Source organism: Rhineura floridana, chromosome 5, assembly GCF_030035675.1.
Source record: "Rhineura floridana isolate rRhiFlo1 chromosome 5, rRhiFlo1.hap2, whole genome shotgun sequence".
In the NCBI taxonomy this organism is placed as follows: domain Eukaryota; kingdom Metazoa; phylum Chordata; class Lepidosauria; order Squamata; family Rhineuridae; genus Rhineura; species Rhineura floridana.
Window position 1 is genome coordinate 164,802,699 of NC_084484.1, and position 7,954 is coordinate 164,810,652.

The window sequence follows — 7,954 nt, forward strand, 5'->3', positions numbered from 1 at the left end:
TCTCTGGAAAAGACTATTGCCTAGAATCCTGGAGAGCTCATGCTAGTCTGTGTCATCAGTACTGATCTAGATGGTACCAAATGGCCTGTGTCAGAATAAGGCAGATTATTTTGTTCCTAAAACAGGAAAGAGACCCAAGGGCCACAGTGACTCCAAAATTTATTTCCTTATTTTATTTGCAACATTTATATACCACTTGATTGTAAAAAAAACCTCAAAGCAGTTGACAGAAGGAATTTAAACAATAAAATTATAGGCAAAACAGTTAAAGACAGGTATTTAAAAACATTCAAAATAATAAAAACAACAATGGGTTAAAAGATTAAAAAAAATAAGAGCTTCTACATGACTGGCTAGGCTTGCCTAAAGAAAAATGCTTTTAGTAGGTGCTGAAAAGAGTACAATGAGTGCATCTATCTAATGTCAGTAGGCAGGGAGTTCCAAAGCATTGGTGCGACCACACTAAACAATCGATTTCTTACAAGAGCAGAACAAGTACTGTGTGGCACCCGTAGCATGGAAAGCACACCTTGAACTTGGCCTGGTAGCAAATGGGCAACTAGTGCAGATTTCAGAGCATAGGTATTATGTGCTGATTGGGTCTCACTCATGTCAGCAATCGTGCCATAGCAGTCTGCACTAATTGCACCCTCCAGGTCAGGTTGTGCTGCATGGGGATTTCTGTGACCTTGGCTGACTGACTGCCAGGATTCTTTTAGTTTTGTTTTTTGGTTAGGAACCCTGACTGGTTGTGGGATGCTGGTTTTTTTGCCTCACTCATAGGAATCTTGTTGTGATTGGTATGGCATTGCATTTAGAAAATCATCATGGTTTTTTCTTTTTCTGTTTGCATTTTATTTACCTCTGACCTCACTCCCTACCTCCACAGAAGCAGCAACAGTGGTTCCATGTGCTCAGCTCAACCCCCTTAACCCCACTGATGATGCACCTTGTTGTTTGCATGACGGTTTGTTTCTTGCACAGTAGTGGTAAAAGAGAATTCACATACGGGGAAGTATGACTCCAGCTGCAGTTGTTCCCAAGTTACTGCCTGTGAAGGTACACCAAACCATGTGTGTTTTCCAATTACTCATTGGAATTGGGCTGGCTATCAAAGCCCACAGGGTAGACAGGAAAGGGTAGAGAATCTTCTGTCACTCATTTCCCAAACCTCTCTCTGCAATGAAGGGTCAAGCCTATAAAGACATTTGGAGCAGACACATTAAAAGGCAGGGGCAGGACATTCAAGGCAGGGGGTTGCCAACCTGCTTTGATATGGATATCTTTGCAGAGGGTCCCTAGTCAAGCCTTACCAACAGCACAATCCTAACCACATCTACTCAGCAAAAAGTCCTATTGAGTTCTATGGGGCTCAACCCCTTACTAAGTGTGTTTAGAATTGCAGCCTGTCGGGCTGAGGGAGGTTGTGCTATTGCTGTTGGTTACGTATTGCCTGTGATGTCACAAAAGGACATGGTGGCTGAGGGGAAGGAGGCAGCTATTAGCAGGAGGAAAGGTGGAGATTACCCAGAGTTCCACTGCAAAAGGAAATTAATTCATGCTCAGTTCACCTGGAAATGATAGGAACTGCTTCCAAGTGTAATTCAGATATTTTTGAATAAATTCAGTGAATTAGTTAAGCTATATTAGTTTATTCCAAGCACTGAGGTGATAAAAAAAATTAAAAATAATTTATTCATCCCATTCAGTAACTATAAATACATCTGCAGCCATGTCTTTACTATTTTTGTTAAAGAGAACTGATTGTCCTATTATGTAAAGAAAGTACTGTATTCAATGACTCAAGATTTTTTATCACTGCATTTCTAGATTATATAAATTCTGAAGTAATACAGGGTTGGATCCATAACAGATCCCTCCATTACAAAGGATGAACTACTGTTGTTGCAGGCATAGGAAAAATGCATTAAAAATGCAGAAAAACCCAACACCCCAGGTTAAGTCTCTCTGCATCAAGGGGCAGGGTTCTTTTTAATGTAATTTTTATTAATTTTGTTTTGTTTTAAAGGCTACAAATTACAATAAAATAAGGTGAATAAAAATGAAAAGAATCCCCAAAATTACAACAAAGATGCTTAAAAATACATGAAGATACAAAGCAAAGGCTGGTGTTTAGTATGATTATTCTGTCTCTTCACAGATCCCTTAGCAGGTTTTCGTATCAGTATTTAGATCAGACAACAACTAAAACTGCTTGGCGGTCCAGAATGGTCTCAGTGGGTATAAGGCAGCTTCTTGTGTTCCACTAGGCACAAGTTTCCCACCTCAATGAGAACTAGCACCTTATGCCTGCAATGTGGGAGAAAGGGTTAAACAGACAGAGCAGTGTTTCCTAGAAGGAACATTTGGAGCAAAAGGGGGCGTGGAGAGAGAAACGTTTCCCGTTGGGGGCGGCATTTGGGTTTGAATTTCCTCGGTGCAAAAGAGGATCCCGGCAAGGAGAAGTGGGTGTTTGTTGGGAAGGAGGTCTCAGCTGAAGTAAAGAAAACCCAGCTGGCAAAGGAGAAAATTGGAAGGAGAAAGAGAGAAGTGCTGCCTGCTTCCTTCTGGGGAGGGGCCGTAGCTGAGAGGTAGAGTATCTGCCTTGCATGCAAAAGGTCTCAGGTTCATAGAATCATAGAATAGTAGAGGTGGAAGGGTCCTGTAAGGCCATCAAGTCCAACCCCCTGCTCAGTGCAGGAATCCAAATCAAAGCATTCCTGACAGATGGCTGTCCAACTGCCTCCATTGTCGGAGAGCCCACTACCTCAACTGAACCTCAGGTTCAATCCCCTGCCCCACATCTGAACCCTGGAGAGGCATTGCCCATCAGTGAAGAATATTCTGAGTAAGATGGAGCTTTGACCACGCTCATTAAAAGGCAGCATCTGCTTTGCACAGGCATTTTTCAAAGGAATTTTTACTGGGTGTCCATTTTTTTATTCCAATGTCTTGAATGTGGAAACCTTTCTACTATGTACAAGTCCTAATATTTGGATTGAGGTGAAAGTGGTTTATAAAAAAAACACACCAGGAGAGTGAATACAAAATTCTTAATAGCCTGCCCACCTACCAATAAATACATGGATTAAAAAGCATCATGATCATCATCTTTGAAACTATTAATTTCAGAACTGAGAAAAAATGGTTAAAAACAACTGTTTTGGTATTACACCAGATATATTTGGGGATTTTTGTTTTGCAGCAACTTAAAGAAGGTATTAGAAAAACTGCAAATGTAAATGTACTGCCTTCAGGTCGATTCCGACTTATGGCAACCCTAGGAATAGGGTTTTCATGGTAAGCAGTATTCAGAGGGGGTTTACCATTGCCTTCCTCTGAGGCTGAGAGGCAGTGACTGGCCCAAGGTCACCCAGTGAGCTTGGTGGCTGTGTGGGGATTTGAACCCTGGTCTCCCAGGTCGTATATAGCACACAGCAAGAACTGAAAACACTGAACCCTCTAATGCCAGAACTTTAAGATCACAGAAGAATTGCTCTGGGATTTGACAGGACTAAAAATAAAATAAAATATTCCATTCTTATATTGTGTAGTAAAAGAGCAATGCTTTAACCCTTCTGCAAAGGAAGTTTTCTCTTCCCCTCCCCATCTATTTAGAATCCAATCTGAATTTGTGTTCTTGGTTCATTTTATAAATTGTATGTGTCCATTTGGGTCCACTGGGGTGTTGAAAAGCTAGGACTGGGTGTCCATTTGGACACATCACTATTACTTAAAAATGCAGTGGCTTTGCAGGAAGGAAGGCCCAGGTTAAATCCCCTGTATATCTGGGTAAGGCTAGGAGAGAGTCCCTGCCTGAAACCCTGGACAGCTGCTGCTGGTCAGTGTAGGCAAGACTGAGCTGATGGACCTGCCGTCTCACTCAGTATAAATCGCTTCTGTCATGAAATTGCAACATTGGTTTAAAATGGTTTTTGTAACATGGCTCAGATGCAGAGAATTGTGAGGATTTCATCTTGGGAGGAGATGGGCTCTGTGTGAGTGGAAAACTTTTAAGTTTCTTTTCAGCTGTTGTTAATTAGGAGCTGAGAAGGTGCACCTGGGTATCCCTGTTATCTGTCCAGAGCCTGGTACTCAAGGTCATGCAGGCCTGAGAAGAGTGAGATCAGGAAGGGAGGGGGGCCTGCTGGGTGCGAAAAGTGAAGAAGATTCGGGAACATGACTTCATTAAGCAGTCCCCTGATTGGCTAAAATATTGTGAACTGTTGCTAGGGTTTTTCCTTTAAGTATAGGGGGTGATACCTATGTTATTTGTTCCCCTGGGTCCATCTTGATGGGTGGTTACTTATGTGGGGTTCCACTGCCTTCACTACCCTATTGATGCCTCTTTTAGGAGTGGTGAGAACTACAACAACTACCTCTTCAAGTAAGTAGGATAGGTTAGTTAGTTTTGTTATTTTTGGTTGCGTCTGAATTCTCTTGTATGTTTTACCTAAATCCCTGGTTGGATGTGAGTTTTGAGGAATTGTTTTGCTGTTATTAATTGTGCACTTATATTTTATTAATAAAGCTACTTCTATTTACCTTTGTGTGTTCATTGAGAGAGAATAACTTTGGTTCTGAATCTGGCACCTTGACCACTGACCACAACTACCAAGAAAATAGTGTATTTGAGATTACCTAAGGGCTTCTGGATGAGGAGTGCCTGTTTGGCTCTTGTCCTTAGAATCCCTGGTGTCTTTCAGTCTGGGCTGTGAGATTCCCCTGACTCAGAGTGAGAACCAGTGAAGGGGTGGTGGCAGTCCATCCTCAACCTTGCAGGGTTGGTGTTGGTTTGCACAGCCTTGGCAAGGAGAGTTGGGTTCCGGATCAATTGCCCGAGGTGGGGACATTGGTTTCGAAGCATGGTCTGTGACCCCCGTGGGGGGTGCAGGTCATGACAGCTTCCTCTGTTCCTTCCTGGCCTCTTTCCCTTCCTCTCTGAACAGTAGCAAGGAGGTGTCTTTGCTATTGGAGCTACTTCTGGTTCATACCCATTCCTTCTCCTTCTACTGATGGGCACATAGGAAACTGCCTTAGACTGAGTCAGACTGACCATGGGCCATCTGTCTCTATATTGTATCTATACTGACCGGCAGTGGATCTGCAGGGTTTTAGGCACTGCAGTTTGTTAAGGGTGCTAACCTCACAGAGCTACAATTCCCAGCATCCTTTACAAAGAATAGTTCCAAGGATTCTCCATGACTGTTAAAAGTGGTATAAGAATGCTTCAAATGTATGGAGTGGATGGGACCATAGAGAAAAATGAGGCATGGAGAGAATGTAATGCTGATTTAGTCTTATCTGTAACTTCCATGTGGCTGGTGAACTTTTGCTTATTTATATATTTTTATAATTATAAATTATTTAATTTATTGTTACTCAAAGGTCTCCAAGCGACTTACAGCATTGTTAAAACCAAAAATAAATATACCATACCATAAAAACAATATAATAAAGCAAACACTACAGCCAGAGAAAGCTTTGGCAGCACGCTAATACAAACAACATCATGTCAGTCTATCAGATATCTGGGGAAAAAATCTTTACCTGGCACTGAAAATATGTCAATGAAGGCACCAGGCAGACCTCACTGGGGAGCGCATTCCACAGACGGGGAGCAACAACAGAAAAAGCTTTATTTGTGTTCATTTTCTCTAATTTCTGCTTGCATCTCTTTTTCTGCCCAGCGAGGAACTCTGTCCTGCTGATCTAGGCCACTGCAATTGCTGAGGTTTATCCTGTTGATTCTGGAACTTTCTAGATCGTGAAGTTATTTCTGAGGGGGTGCCTCAGGAATGAAAATGGAGGAGAAGGAATCCAGCAACTCCACATTAGGGGAGGAGATAATGGGAACAGGGAAAACCCTTTCTGTCCTCCAAGCTGGGAGTCTCAGGGGCATATTGGAAAAGTTGCCTGGAGATCAAGTCAAGCAGGAACCAGATGGGGGGACACTCGAGCAGTGGGAAGTCCAGTTGCAGGAGTTTCTGAAGACATTGGAATCCCCTAACTCAGGATGGGGAGCTGCACAATTGCCAGAGGAGCCCAGGCCATGGGATGACATGAAAGCCTCCTGGCCTCCTTTGAGCAAGTAGCTGAAGCCTGCCAGTGGCCCAGGGAAGAGTGGGCGGCCCGACTCTTACCTGCCCTCAGAGGACAAGCTGAGTGGGCCTTTAGCAGGCTGGGGGCCAGAGACAGAGAGGATTATGGGAAAGTGAAGGTGGCCATCTTGCGAGGGGATACCTTGAGGAGGGAAATGCAGCGTCGGCACTTCAGGCGCTTCTGCTACCAGGAGGCAGAAGGACCGAGAGGGGCTTATGGCCAGCTGCAGGAACTTTGCTCTCAGTGGCTGAAAGTTGAGAAACACTCCAAGGAGCAGATCCTGGAGCTGCTGATCTTGGAGCAGCTCCTAACTGTCTTGCCACCAGAGATGCAGAGCAGGGTGAGGGAATGTGGCTCTGAGACCTGTGCCCAGGCAGTGACCCTGGCTGAAGATTTCCTGCAGTTGCAACAGGAGGCTGAGAGAAAGGAGGCTTATGTTACATCCAGTATCAGAGGCACTTTGTCTCTGAATACCAGTTGCTGGGAAACACAAGAAGGAGAGGGCTTTCACCTTCCATGGGCTTCCCATAGGCATCTGGTTGGCCACTATGGAAAACAAGATGCTGGACTAGATAGGCCTTTGATATAATCCAGCAGGAATCTAACCGTGTTCTTAGATTCACTGCTGATGACTTCAATGCATCAGCAAAAGGAGATGTCCAGAGCTTTGACAGTTCCATACAGTTCCACAGTGTCCCTTTGACGGATTCCTTTCCCACAAGGTCTTCTACGGGAAAATATTCATTTGGTCTTTTTCCAGTTCTGTTTTTCTCTAGCCCAGGGAATTAGCTGCTTTTTGGGATATTCTCATCTCTCCAGCAGGTGAAGAATGGATGAGTGTTGACTGGGAGGCAAAAAACTCGCCAGAAGATTCAATGCATGCAGGACCTTATGGAACCCCCACAGTGAGAAGACAAGATGAAGATGTCAATGCGAGTCGGCACAGACCAGAGTGTCAGACACCAAGCCACTCAGGGGGGAGAGAAGATGATTCTGTTACTGGTGTGGGTAATGACAAGGACCTCAGAAAAAATACCACTTACCAAAGAATCTACACTGGTAAGAGACAAAGCACATACAACATTGACAGGAAAAGTTTCAGTCTGAGCTCAGGCCTTGATAAACATAAGAAAACCCATGTGATTGAAAGTCCACACAAATGTTTGGCATGTGGAAAGTGCTCTGTTTACAGCTCAAATCTTGTCCAGCACGAGAGAACTCACACCGGGGAGAAGCCCTTTGAGTGCTCTGTCTGTGGGGAAAGATTCAGCACCAACTCATACTGCAGCCTTCACGAACGAATCCACATGGGGGAGAAGCTGTATAAGTGCTCAGAGTGTGGGAAAAGGTTTCGGCTCGCTTCAGATCTCTCTCGTCATCAGAGGATCCACACTGAGGAGAAGCTTTATGGATGTTTGGACTGCAAGAAAAGGTTCACTCAGAAGGCGAACCTTGATACTCATTGTAGGAAGATCCACACAGGCAACAAATCATATCGATGTTCACAGAAACACCTGATGCGTTTCAGTGAAAGATGATCTCAACTGCACGTCCCTTCAAAGCTCACAGCCCTAATTCTAATGGACTAGTTCATCCTAAACAAACCTGCTTGGGTCTTAAGGTCTTCTGTAGAGGTCCTGCAGTGGGTCCCTTCAAAAGATGGGGCCTTTGCTGTGGTGGCACCCAGGCAACCAGAACACCGTCTCCTCCAATCATATTCATTTGGCACCTACGCTGTTTCCTTTTAAGTACACATTAAAATCTCTGTTAAAAAAAAATCGCCCAAGTCCTTAAGGGAGTGGAGGCTGATCCATTAGGGCAAATGGGGCATCAACCTCAGTCTGTCCTGAGC

At 44.0% G+C, this 7,954-nt stretch overlaps 1 pseudogene; it reads left to right on the plus strand.

The window, feature by feature from the left end:
• Nucleotides 1-5,804: 5,804 nt before the first annotated feature.
• Nucleotides 5,805-7,429, plus strand: LOC133386122 (SCAN domain-containing protein 1-like; annotated as a pseudogene).
• Nucleotides 7,430-7,954: the final 525 nt, after the last annotated feature.